The sequence below is a fragment of the Takifugu flavidus genome, chromosome 4 (genome assembly GCF_003711565.1).
Source record: "Takifugu flavidus isolate HTHZ2018 chromosome 4, ASM371156v2, whole genome shotgun sequence".
Classification (NCBI taxonomy): Eukaryota; Metazoa; Chordata; class Actinopteri; order Tetraodontiformes; family Tetraodontidae; genus Takifugu; species Takifugu flavidus.
Window position 1 is genome coordinate 1,132,592 of NC_079523.1, and position 13,772 is coordinate 1,146,363.

Sequence of the window (13,772 nt, forward strand, 5' to 3'; positions counted from 1 at the left end):
AGGAAATGTTTCAGATGTTTATGCACAGTTATTTTCTACGTCATTGCAGCTACTAACCTTTGTGCTAAATGGGCTCAGGTGCAATATTGTAATAATAATCTTTGTTCAATAAAGAGAAATTAAACAGCGAAATACATTTTGGGGTCAGTTTGTACTCGATCAATCGAAATTATCAGCACTTGGAAAATATCAGGATTTTCCTGAATTCTCTGTACAGAAATCCTAATGTTGGGATGTATGGACACAGCAGATGGAGCTGAACTGAGAGGAGAATTTAGGTAGTGGTCCAAGAAAGACCACAATGGGGCAGGAAACAATGGAAGAAGAAGTTCCTGTACAGGCGGGTTCCTGTGGCTCAGGATTAAAGGGAAGATTCCTGATTATAAACTGAATAAATGTATTCAGTGTTGACTGAGCAAATTAAAGACTTTATCATTTCTCCAGCAGATTTCTCTTTCCTCCCAGAATCAACAGGCGTCCATTAAGTCGCCCTGTTTCATCTGAATAGTCTATTGTCCAGCAGCTGGAACTGTGGATGTTCCAGGGCGACGTGTGGTCGCCACAGATAAGAGACTTTTCAAGACAGTAAAGGTGGCAGAATAAGTGAATCAATTCAGCGGTAAAGGGGCGTTTAAATCATTTACTACAGCGAGAAGTTGGGGACTCATTTAAAATGAATGGTCAGTATCGGCGCAGCTACTGAGCAGCGTGAGCCTCCAATGTGACTCCAGCAGACGTGAAAGAACCTGCAGAACTGAATGATTCACTTCTGTAAAAAGCTGCACTTCCTGTTTTTAATATAGAGCAGAAAAAACCTGAGGCTGGCGCTGAGACGGCACCCTGGAGCTTCTTTAAGGGGGCTTTAAAAGGCTTTGTTCACGGCCACAGGAGACGCTGCACAGGCCTGAATTTAATATATAAAATATCTCCAGTGACCTCTAAAATCAAAGTAATTAAGGCATTTTAGTTGGATCAGCTTATTGGGGAGAACATCCAGGGACTCACAAACTTGGAGTTCTAAACTCAAACAAGGGCAATATTGCTTTTTATCGCGATTTTTCTGACGTCTGCTTCATCTGTGGAACATTGTGTTGAGAAGAAATGAACCTCATGTTATTCTCTACAACTTTTCAGTGTACTGGCAGCAGTAAAATCTAATGAGGTTTGACCAGATCAGCAGATTCAACAGCACTTCAGCTTTCATTGGCTGAAAAGGTGCAAACTTGTAACTGTGTTTGATTATAATACATGTTCCATACACTGGCCACACATCAGCATAAATAACTTTTCCAGTCCTGCTATTAACTCTTATCTAACTAATAGGTTAGTTACTTATGTCAAGTCCAATCACAATATCATCCTGGAGAGATGAATCAATTCCTGAGTACCCCCATATCTCTCTCTCTCTCTCTCTCTCACACACACACACACACACACACACACACACACACACACACACACACTTCCAGTGAAGCTGCTCAATAAAAGAGTGGGTATTGAGCAGAGGCTGTAGACCTAAATGAGAGTTTGATTTCTCCCGGGGTGTTAGCCCTTGTAACTACGGTGTTGAGTGCCATGGGAGACCTCTTTGCCAAATGCTCATTGATGAATGGCGCACATGTGTGCAACACGCACTTTGAAAACCCCCAGATTTAGATGTGCTGAAGAACACTACTTGTCATTAGAAGTTAATAACATTCATTAACAACAATTCAGAAGGCCCACTAATGAGCTAATCTTCGCTGGAACACAATGAAGCCTGGCCTCACCAAATAAATAAATGAATAAAATACAACAGTGCCAGCCAGCGCTCTGCCTGATTGCATCTGGAGTCGGTTCTCTAGGCTCTTGATTCATCAGGACTCCAAATACTTGGAAACACTCAGGCTGAGTCTTTGTTGAGGGGAGCCGGCAGCGAGACTTTGGGCTCAACGGCAAACACACTTTGTGTTGTTTCAGCCTATTCATAACATTTGCCAGGCTGCAGATATTGTCTAAAGCAATAAATAAGCCCGCGCTCTCAATCCAATATGAGATAAAAGCTGCGGCGCACACAGCTATCCACGCTGCGCTCTTCTCCATTTCCGTCCACTCTCGCTGCCTCCAGATTTTCCGTTTGCAGAATTTGTACTTGCTCTTTGTGCTATGTTGCAAATGCTTTAAACCCTCTGTAGTACTATCCTGTTTCTTTGGATGGGCCTTTCATCTTGTGCATATCTTGGACTCTTAGTAGAAGGAAGGGCAAGTGGGGCTGAGAAAGATATAGGGGGGAATCGAAGGAGTGAGATACATAAACATGAGGTCAGTCAGTATCTCAGTGGGATGTGGAGAAGCAGAGGAAAGGGCAGGAGGAAGACGTGAGTGAGGGGCGTCAGGAAAGGTGCCTCCTTGATGAGCTCTCGCTCCGTTCAGGAAGCCACCAATCAATGCTCTGGGCTGGACACGCTAACACTTTGTGCATCAATGTGCAAGATTCCATGTGTGACGTGGAAACGGCTGAGCGAGCGGCGTGAGCGTGCTGCGGGAGAGCGTGCGTTTGAAATGCCGAGCACGTCAAGAGTCCTCGGGAGGTACTTTTGCAGCAAAGGCTCATTAAAGAGACACTTGCCTTAAAGCAAGGATATACTGCCAGACCACACACGTTTCTTACTCAATCCAACACTCCAGACTTCCTCAACAGGAATGTCTCTATGCAGACCAGCAGCCTCGGCGAAGAAATAGATGTGCTCAAATAACAAGCAAATATCCTTCAAATGAGTCTTTTTTCTCCTCATTTCCTCCTATCTATGGAAAAGTTTGATGTACCCACCAGCCACCCCGCCCCCACTAATACCTTATTCATGTATATTTGATTGTGTCAACTCTATGGAGATTGCCGTTTCTCATGTGCCTTTTAAAATGCATCTATGAATAAATAATGTCTGTATCTGCTGATTGAAAAAGCCATATTGCCAGAAAGCCATGATGAAATGAAAATGTAATATCTGCCCCTGTCGTGGCAAGAGAAAAACACTCATCATGTCTTCATCCTCTGGCACCACCCCCTTGTGTCCAACTCCTCTCGTCAGATGACATCTAAAGCTCCAGCATCCACTCGCACCACAGATATCTTTGCTGCTCCGGTTTGCACTGTTGCTCAGAGTGTGTTTTAATAAAGACCAAAGCTCTTCCTATACATCCTGGATCTGTGTGTTTGTTTGGAGATATTAATAAAGAGCAGCGAGCCGTTTCCCCGAGCGGCTCTCCTGCTAATTGACAGTGATAGTGGAGACTTGTCTCCTGGGCCAATGGTGGGAGCCTAATAAAGATGCATTACTGTGACGATGGGGGGGGAGGGGGGTGCTGATTGTGTGTCCTCGCGCCCCCCCCTCTCCCAAGTAGCCCTTCTTCCTTCTCTCTGTGTGCAAGCTGATTAAATTGATAAACTGCAGCAAAATACATGTGAGAAGGGACATAAATAATGAAGTATGAGCCAGTAATGGAGAGTGGGTGGAGAGAAAAGGTTGAAATGGGACAGCATCAAGAATGAGAGATCCCATCAGAAACAGCATCATCTCACAAATTATTAATTCTGTCATATTTCCAGTTAAAGGTTCTGGCCTGTTCATGACCCTGTAACATTATTTGCAATATAAATAAAGCACACGTGCTTGACAGACAACTGCTGCCTCTGGCAGCTGTGAAATATTCTCATTAGCAACAGCATGCTGACCAGAGGTATGGTAACCCAGGCAACCAGAGCTGGCCAGGGCATCTCTGAGAACTAGAGGCTCAACCAGAGCCCTCTTGTTAGGCTCCATCATATTGTACCGACACTCACCATCTCCATAAACCTGCTGTGAGGATTCAAGGGGAAGGCTGAACTACGATTTAGCATTTAGCAACGACTGCAGCAACTTTCCCTGAGCGGACGCCTCTGAGGAGACGAGGAGCCTCCTGGGCGGACCAGGACACACTAGACACGCACTCCTATTTAGGTCTGGGGATCCTTGGTGTCCTCCTGGAGGGATCCAGAGGGGACTTGGGAGATTAATACAACTTTACATGGATCGTCGTGGCGTGCATGGCGCAGAAGGCTAAAAGTCTGTTATTTCAGTTATTTCGTGCCTCCAATACAACAGCAGAGCAGAAAATGAGCATGAGTGGGTGTCCAGCCAGCGAAGGCGTATCAGAAAAGGACACAAGATCACTGCATCTTCCAGAGAGACTCACCCTGAACTCCAGCATCATTAATTATCTCAAACCCCGAATGCTGACAGGCTCGTTGGGATCTGCAGTTAATTAGACTTAATGTTTTGTATTTCCCACCCATCTGAAATGTCACCCACTCCCAGCCCCGACGTTAGCTCTGCAGCTTTGAGGTCCCGCTGACACTTTAGCGCCACAATCACGATCACGTATTAAGTTATTGAAGACCAAATGCTCGTTTTCACGCTGCTGCTTTTCCACATCACTTTTAGACATTTTCGGCATCGCTAACGCGTGGAATTCAGCCACATCATCAATCCTCCACCGTCTCTGCTGGTTCTATTTTTAGCTGCCTCGGGGGGATATTTTCTCCTAACCGTTAGTTAAATTAAGCAACACCATGTAGCCTAATAACCACGCTATTTACACACACAAACCTTAAATAAATGTGCACTGCACTGGCAGATGGAGCTCTGTCAACCTTTTTTTCATCATTGGCAGCAGAATCTTGCAGAGTTTCTGAGATGCATATGGTGGCTTCAGCACAGATGGATCCCTCACACTGACAGTGGAGGCAGCAATGCTGCAGGTAATTAGAATTTAACATATCAAAGTGTATTTTCTCACCATCTTGGTATGTGTGGAAGGTTAATTGTGTGGGCAGGATCACTTGCTGCCTGGCTGTTTGTGTTAAAACAGAGACGCATGCTGGTAACGGAGCTTCTATTAATAGATGCACCAACAGATTGGAAAATCCTTTCCACAAGCAAAATAAAAGTGTTTTATGTAGATATCAGAGTAGGCAGCGATGCAGCCAGAGAGAGGAGGAGGAGGAGGAGGAGGAGGAGGAGGAGGAGGAGGAGGAGGAGGAGGAGAGGAGGAGGAGGAGGAGAAAAAGTTGAGGGAAAAAAGAAGGAAGTGTATCGGGGAAAAAATCCACATCTGCTAAACGTGGTGATGTTCAGTGTTGGATGGTATTTTGACACTGTGAGGGGATCTTTCTCTGTAAAAGTTGTCTGTGTGTTCTTTGTGCGGTGCTGTGCACACCCTCAAAGCTCAGACACAAGCCCTTAATGAGCAATCGATCAGTTTTTCTCATACCTTCATTCCCCCCTGAGAGAGAGCGAGGGAGAGAGAGAGAAATCGGATAAGAAAATGAATGGAAAAGAAAACAATGAAGAGACAAAAGCTTAGAAAAGCTTTAGACTCACAAGTGGAGCTCTTTCTCTGCAGACCACAGGGGAGTCGGCTTTGTGCTTGTAAAATTCAATTTACCTTTTCACAGATGGGCCACGCTGCGGCGGCTGCTGAGGTGTTCCACTCATAAGCTGCTCTCAGTGTGTGTGATGTGTGTCTTTCTACTTGTACTGTACTGCACATCTGTGAATATGCATGAGTGCGTGCGCGCCTGTTGGTGCAGGTGCTCCTTGTGGGTTCATTTGTATGCATGTGTGGACAGAAGGCAAAGCCACAGTGTGCGGACGGCTGCATGTCAGGAAAAATCACCTACACGTTTCACATTAAGGCCTTCAGCCAGTCCGTGCACGTCACATGAGGTCACATGTCAGCGAAACAGCAAAGATAAAGTATAGTATAAAAAAAAAAGCGCTCAAGCATTCTATTCCTTTTTGGATGCACCACAGTCACAGAAGGGACAAAACACACAAAAGTTTTTGAACAACAGGTGGGACAGCGAATTCCAGAGTCCCGATGCAGTGGTGCGTTTAAGGACATCCGGTTAAGTGATGATGATATGCTGTGTCGGCAGCACGGCTGCCCCCTCTTTGTATGCCACTGCGGTTCTTTCTCGCGATGCTCTGCAGCAGCGTTTCCTCACTGAATCAATTCCTCTTCACACCTGACAGGCTGCTGGATTCGGAGGAAAGTGCATGTTTGCTCACAGCACCAAAAACACGGACACTTTCTTTGGGACACTCAAGTGTTCTGTCTGGAGCCCTCAAAGAATAAACCCCAACTACATTTATGCTGTGTGTGAAGGACAAGCAGTACGGGAGGAGGTAAGAGGAGCTGAGAAAGACAAGTCTGAGCTACCTTTAACACTCCTTTATGTGAGAAATCTCAGACAGGCGGCTCCACATTCTTTATACCGCAATTACACTGACAGAGAGGAGCGGCAACGCGGCAATTTGTTTGACAATTTAGAAGCACTGAAATTGTTGCGCTCTCATGTTGACAGAGAAAATATCAGCGTAGAAAGAGAGTTGAGAAGAATGGAGAATGAATCCCTCTTTGAGCGCTGTTTAACCAACACAGGGACACAGGCGGGAGCCAAAGTGCATTTAGCGTGCACCAAAATTGATTATAGTTGGTTTAATAAGAGAAAAATGGTCTCAGCATCAAGGAAGTGCTTCAGAAGGGTTTTTGTTTAGCACGAGTGTGTGATGAGAAAACAATTAGAGTCATCTCCCTTTCCCTCTAAAAGCCCTGTGCATTTGGCAGGATTGTATTATGATGGCAGATTATAGAGAATAAAAGAATGAATGACCAAAACATGTCATTTTCTTTTTTCATTTCAATGGATTTTAACTGTCTAAAATCATCTCGGAGCTATACAACTGCAGTTATATTAGTGAAAGCAAAAACCAGATGACTTGAACGTTAATTGATGAATTTCTGTCCCACAGTTTGTCAGGAAGAGCTCTGTGGCGCTCTCCAAGGTTCTGATCTAACCGCCGAGCCCTTAAAATAAGAGCTCAAAGCTGCAAGACTTCACGCCTGGGCCTTTAGGGACGTCATTATCTGCATCTCTGCCTCCATCTCCATGAAAATGCATTATTACAGTGTGTAAATGTTTCCCAATTACACTCTAGCTTACAAAAAGAGCATAAACATAAGTTAATTAGGTGATATTTCTGCTTCCTTTAGCACAACTTTCCTCTTGTTGGTATCTTCAATGTTAAGTCAAGCATCTGGGTCGTCCTCCAAGGCCCAGTAGTGGAGCTGGAAGCTTCGTCTGTTGGGGACTGGGGTGAGAAGTGGGGGGGTCTTGGTTCCAGCCCCAGTGCAGACAACGACACAGAAGGTTGTCTGGTAGTGAGAGAAGGTTCCAGAAAACCTTCAGAACACTGCTAAGGTACCTTTGAGCAAGGCACCAAACCCACAAATGCTCACATAGGGCCTTGCAATGAACTGGCGGCTCATCCAGAAGTGGACCCTGCCTTCACCCATATGTGCCCCCTCCCGCGACCCCAGAAGGGCTGAAGAAGACGAGACATGTTTTATTGTATGTTTTGAATATCTTCTCCAGTTTAAACGCTCTCACGTGACCCTTCAAAGGCACTTGGACATTTCAAGAGGGATGTTTTGCAGGAAATTCTCATATTGTAATATTAAAATATCCATCACTGTCTTGCTATGTCATTATGGATCATGTGGATTTGGAATGTGAGGAGGCAGAAGCAGAGAATGCTGAGGGGAGCGGGAATTGTTTCACATAGAGATTTGATAGCGAGTTGAATTTATTATTATTTATCATAACTGCAGAAGTATGAGCGCACAGCATCAGTTGGCCATAAAACACAACAACTTTGGGAGCAACGGGTCTATTTTTAGGGTTTAGAAACTCAATAAAAACTGGAAACTGAGCATCTTCATGTTTTCTATGGTGTAATTCTAATTCCAATTAAAAATATATATATATTAGTTGCTTTTAAAAACCCTACAGAATATGCACACCAGGACAGGCTATAGCTTATTGCAGTGTAATGTTATCCATTACAGAGATAAGATTTTTTTTGTAATACAATCAAATGTGATTCATTGAAATGAAATATTTAATGTGTTATAATGTGATGACCAGGCAATAAGGTGAGGAAAAACCATCATATGCCGTTTTAAATTAAAATTTATCAGTCATTTAGTGATGGCAGCTTGTTGTTAACTGACCATCACGACGCCCAAAGATTAAACTGCACCTAAATACTGGATCTCATTTCAAACTCAGGCTGTCTGAATGTAAACTGGGAATAAACATCAGCGAGATTCGCCTTCATCAATTCCACACTTAATGTAACTGGTGAAGCAGTGACACCTAACGACCAGCCGCGGTACTGCGCCGCCCTCCGACATCTCTCGCTGGTGCAGTCGTGAAGAAATCCTCCCTGGTTCAGGTTGAATTAATCTAACAACAATCTGAACACAATCAACCTGCTTCTGGGTCCCTGCTGCTGTGAATCTGATGGGTTCTCTCAAACCTGAGCGTCTTTTATCAGATGTCTGGTTCCTTCCCCGATCTTTGTGTCCACCTCAGACGGTGTCAGCCCCTTGAGATTTTGGACCGACATGGTTAACAAGATATCCTCAAATCGTGTTTCCCTGGGGGTGGAAAGAAGCTAGATTGGTGACTGTGTGATTGAGGATGGGTCCATTTCCAGCAGTGGATGAAAAATTTGGCTGCTCCCTTCCTTCATTATCTGCCTGGACTGGACTGCAGGCTGTTGCTTGTTTGGTCGTCTCTCTAGTACCAGCAGGCTTCTGTGGTATCCTCTGTCTGAGATGACTTCATACCATGTGTATAGCTTCTAAATATTTTGCAGAATAATATAGGTAATGTTTCAGGGAAGAATAGAAAGGAAATTAACTGAAATGAGCCCAAAGTGACCCGATGCCAAATCTACAGGCAGCAGCTGTGACATTAGCTCAAACAGCTGAATATGGTAATGCAGCCCCACGTTGCTTGTGGCAATAATGAGGGGGGGTGGGGGGGGGGGGGGACTCGCTGCTGCTCAAAAGCATTTTCAGCCAAAGCTGAATCTTATGAAAGAGGCTTTCATGAAGCTGTTTGCAGGTGTTCAAATTGCAAACAAGTTCAATTTATAAAGTTTTTTCTTGTTTACTTGTTTGAACATTGGCTTCTACAGTACATTTCCAAACCTAAAAAAGTAAAAAATATGAAAAAAAAATTGCCTTAATGTAAAAGATACGTTTCCTCTTTACATTTGTAAATAACTGGGGTGGAATTAGATTTTAACCTTCGTCTGTCCTCAGTCCTGTTTCTATAGAGCCAAACGGTTTTGGAAATGAAACACATACCAGACATATATGCAGTTAAATGTAAATGTAAGTGAAACACACACCAGACATATATGCAGTTAAATGTAAATGTAGGTGAAACACACACCAGACATATATGCAGTTAAATGTAAATGTAGGTGAAACACACACCAGACATATATGTAGTTATACCCAACAGCCTAGCGAGTCCTCAGCCTGAGGATGAGACTTGAGTCCGTGCTGTTAGAGTCAGCGGCCAGATTTACGGGAGAGTTTCGCCACTCATCACACCGTCGATTCACACGTCCAAGGACATAAACCGACAGAGGTAATTATACATGCCTGGCTCACAGACAGGAAGGAGATTTGACTCTCCCGTATTCTGACGCAATTCCTTATTCATTACAAGCATGTTCGACTTTTTGGTAGATCTCTGCTTCTTAAGACTTTAGACCCTCGAGGGACCCAACCTGGAATTAATGCTGTTTGCAGGAGCGGAAGATGTTGGTGGAGCAGCATGAAAATGCTGAACTTCTCTGTGAAAGGCGTCGTGCACCAGTGGAGACAATTCCCCGGTGTTTCGCCCTGTTTTGTTCAAGGTTTGTATTCCATTCTCCCACCCTCATCTGTGTTTGTTCTGATAATGAGCACAGAGGCCACACAGACGGCGACAGAAGGACGCAAGGACGTGCGAGACGGAGCCACCGTGTTTTCATAGCAGCCTCCTGGCGTTCCGCGTTCGCCTTGAAGGGATTTCAGTGAGCACGGATCCCACTCCCACACCCCGACTGTGCCTGGTTTATTTTAAATAATCCTACATGAATTTTCCAGCTGTGGTTAAACCTGCATGTGGTCCAGCGCGCGTTCATCGGGCTGCTTGTGTGCGGGCGACTCCTTCACAGATTTTTCCATCTCTGGGGGTTGCTATGGGAATGACAGGAGAGATAAGGAATGACTGAGTTGTTACTAGGTGACCTTAGCAGGACTCGCTGGGCTTGCTGGTAAAACACTAAAGATTCTTTAGGAATCTTTTCATCGTGATTTGAACTAGACAACATCTGCCTTCCGCCCTGATCCAAGTTCTACACTCGGCTATTCCACAAATGAGCCGATTGCTGGTGTAAACACTCGGCTTTAATCAGAAGCTACTGAAATGGTGTGAGAGCCAGCTGTTGGCTCTTTCTGGCAAATAAGTGCCATTAACTGATCAAGTTAGGTAGCCAAAACCTATGCAGCAGCTGCACTTTCTAATGGGGAGAACGTGCACACGGCCGCCCCGTTACTGTGCACGTTGTTCTGGTGGTTGTCTATGTGCACATGCATGAGTAAGACAAACAAATGCGTCTCACAAATATGCAACAACTAAAGAACTTGCATTAAAAGAAGTGATTTTCAGGTCTGTAACTGGAAGGCGGCTGAAACGTCAATATCAGCACAGTTTAACACTCCTCCCACCTTCTCCGTGTCTTGTTCGGGTTGACCCCAACGACCTCTGATGTTTGTGTCAATTTGTGTATTGGCATGCGCTCGCTACCTCTCCACCAATCTGCCGAGGTATCGATCGCACCGCACCCCGCTCACCTCTCCACTCGTTTACTCATCGTAGCGATTAGCTCGGCGCCCGACAAGCTCACGCCCATAACCGCCGCTTACCGAAGGAGGTTCTCCGGGGAGCACGCGGATGAGGTAGAAGGAGAGGTGATGAGGGGATGAGGGACCGAGGAGGTGAGGAAGTGAGGAGATGGGAGAAGGGGGCGTGAAATCCCAAGATGGGTTCTGCTCAGCAGCTTGAGGATTACAGCAACGTGCACAAGCGCCAGTGTGGCAGAAGGGAGCGTCCCTCAAGTGCACATCAGCGCTTCTCCAAATGAATATCCAACAGTGGAAAGAAAACAGATGTGATGAGTCTGATTTTCACACAAAGGATTAGCAACTGACAGGGGGGGACTGCTGAAAGGATTCAAAATAATAATACTTTATATTTTACCAGTCTTTTGACAGAACACTTGGTAGAACAGAAACCAAACAGAAAAGAACTGAAAACTGAAAAGAACAGGCTTTTCTGCAAATGTCATCTCGGTTTAATATGTGTCAGCTTGGTTTAATATGTGTCACCTCTGTGAACAACCACCTCCTTGTAGTTGAGGGAGGTCATGTTGTTCGGGCCATTATTTTCTCCAGCAGGATCTCTCAGGGTAAACTGGTCCAAGATCAACTCAACTATTTTCCATAAAAGCCCAAATGAAGGTGAGAGCTGGGCCTGAGGAAGGGTCTCGTTTCCTCGTTTGGATGAAAAGAATCTGGTTGAAATGTCTTTGGACCAGGCAAGAGGAATCTACAGGATCTGGTGCTTTGTGGATCACCTGTGACCTGGAGATCGCTCAAATCTCACGTGTTTGTTCTGCTAAGTGGAGCTGCTCTGCTCAGCATCTCCAGCAGGAAGGCGCATCTGATCTGACCTTCACCGTTAAAAAAAGCTTCCAACACCTGCTAGAAAACACCAAGCTGGATTTGGTGTCAAAATGGGTTCATCCGTGAGGAGATCTGCCACTCTAGAGAGATGTTTCTTTATTCTGCTATTCAAAAAAATCTATTCAGGATTAAACTGAAAAATGGCAGAAAAAAGCAGATGCCGCCGGTAGAAACAGCTGCTTCATCAACTTCTGCATCATTATAGATCCAACAGCTCAAATGATGCCTTATTGCACCTTTAACAGGCTCATTATGTACCTGGAGCTTGTAAAGGCTTGTTAGGACAGACTGAACCTCCGTGTGGTCCCACCTAAATGGTGTAAACTCCCAGGAAGCTGCTGTGGAAAGTGATCCCATCAGATCCCGGCCTGACGGTGCTTCAGTCCTCACAGGGAGAGTTACAGCTTCTCAACTGCCAAATTACTTTCACAAGTCAGATTAGAACAAAAGAGGGTTGACTCAAACTTCAAGGTCATAACTGAGGAATTTATTCATTGTTTCATCTCTGCCTGAGACAGAACAATTATTCCTGTATATTTTCATCTCGCCATGCATCCATGTGCACTCCTGGCAAGCTTCAAAGTGTTCCTTTGAAAAACAGCCCTCCCTCGTTTCCCCACCTCCACAACAAATTAGCATACAAAAGTCTCGCAGCACGCGGAGCTGCACTACACTGAATCTCTTTACAGGCGGAGCTGCACTGGATGATTGAAGTCGAGCTCTCTGGAATTTCCTCTGTTTGCCTTCGTGATCAAAATAGATGAAGGCAGGACGGTGAGTGAGCCGGGCCCACGAGCCTGGCGTTCACTGGGCCGCCTCCCGTCCTTCAGCCTGCACACATACCAGACCGCCCCTTTTCCTCAGCCATATATAGTTTAATGTGAATTACATCTAATGGTAACGGGCAGATTAAAGAGAAGAACGACAAAAGGGTTCCAAATCTGTGAAAATGAATAAAATGATCTGTTCCCGGAGCTTTTGGTTCATCCTGGCGAGGTCAGGGCCCATGTCAAACATCAAACTGGCCATGATTTCACTACAGAAGTCTCAGTATGGCCCAGAGCATCGTCACGAGGCAATTAAAGACATAAGGGATGGTGTGATTCATGCAGTATTACTGCAAAAGAGGCTCTTTTGTGCGAGCGCTTAAATTAGCCTGGTTCAATCCCACTGAGGAGTCATTTTAGCACCGTTAACTTACAATTCACAATCACTCACTTGCAGCTACTGTGGATGTGTATTGTGACAAATCTGGGTTTTTTTAATGGTTAAAAAGTGCACATTTCTACTCTGAAGCCTTCACAGCACTGACGGCATCTGAAAAAGCCTAAATATGTTAAAAAAACAAACATACATTTTAGGACTCAAATCCTTTTAAAATATTGCTAAACATTCCTTATCTCATCTGCTCTCACAGCAGCTGGAAAATACTGAAATATTGCAGTTTGATCCTTACTCGACATTTTTAACCTCTACTCTGGAGCAGACAGCACTTGTGTGAGCTCTATTTTTCCACTAAGCTAACCTATGTAACGGCTACAGGGCATCAAAGTTTCATCAAGCAAGAAAAGTGTAGCATTAAACTAGAGGTGCTGCGTGTTTTTCTGCCAATAAAAATGTATTTGTATGTGTCTGTGTGAGGTGCCTGCAGTATTACTGTGTGATGCGCTCAATAAAGAAGCACCAAACTTCATCATAAAGGGGGCGTGCAGTCAGAGAGGGCCCGCTGATTAATGTTCCGCCTATTAGGATTTTAAACCTGCTCTGCAAGTAAATTTCCCCTTCAGCCTTTTCATTGAAATAAAGTCAAAATTGATCGGAACTGATACAATATTCATTTGTTCAATTGCACCAAATTTTAGCTGCAAAAGCTGTGGAAAAGTGTCTGAAGTGCTGCACAGAGAGAGCAAAAAAAGGCTTGATGTGAGGTGAAAGTGCTAGAAGGACTATAAATATCTGCTGGAGCTGAACACTGTGTGTGTGTGTGTGTGGTCACATGCTCGTCTGATTGTATTATTCATACTGGACAGTTGTATCTTCCCCGAGTCGCTATGAAGCCAGAAGATCTTCTATCATTTGCTCAGATGGGTTAATTCACA

The 13,772-nt window shown here is 44.7% G+C and overlaps 1 long non-coding RNA gene across 1 annotated transcript in view; it reads left to right on the forward strand.

The window, feature by feature from the left end:
- The window catches only part of LOC130524409 (uncharacterized), a 15,430-nt gene extending 15,298 nt beyond the window's left edge, over window positions 1-132 (forward strand). The window contains exon 3 of the long non-coding RNA XR_008950140.1: window positions 1-132. This exon is cut by the window's left edge and continues 4,815 nt beyond it. This is a non-coding gene — a long non-coding RNA (uncharacterized LOC130524409).
- The last annotated feature ends 13,640 nt before the right edge of the window (window positions 133-13,772 follow it).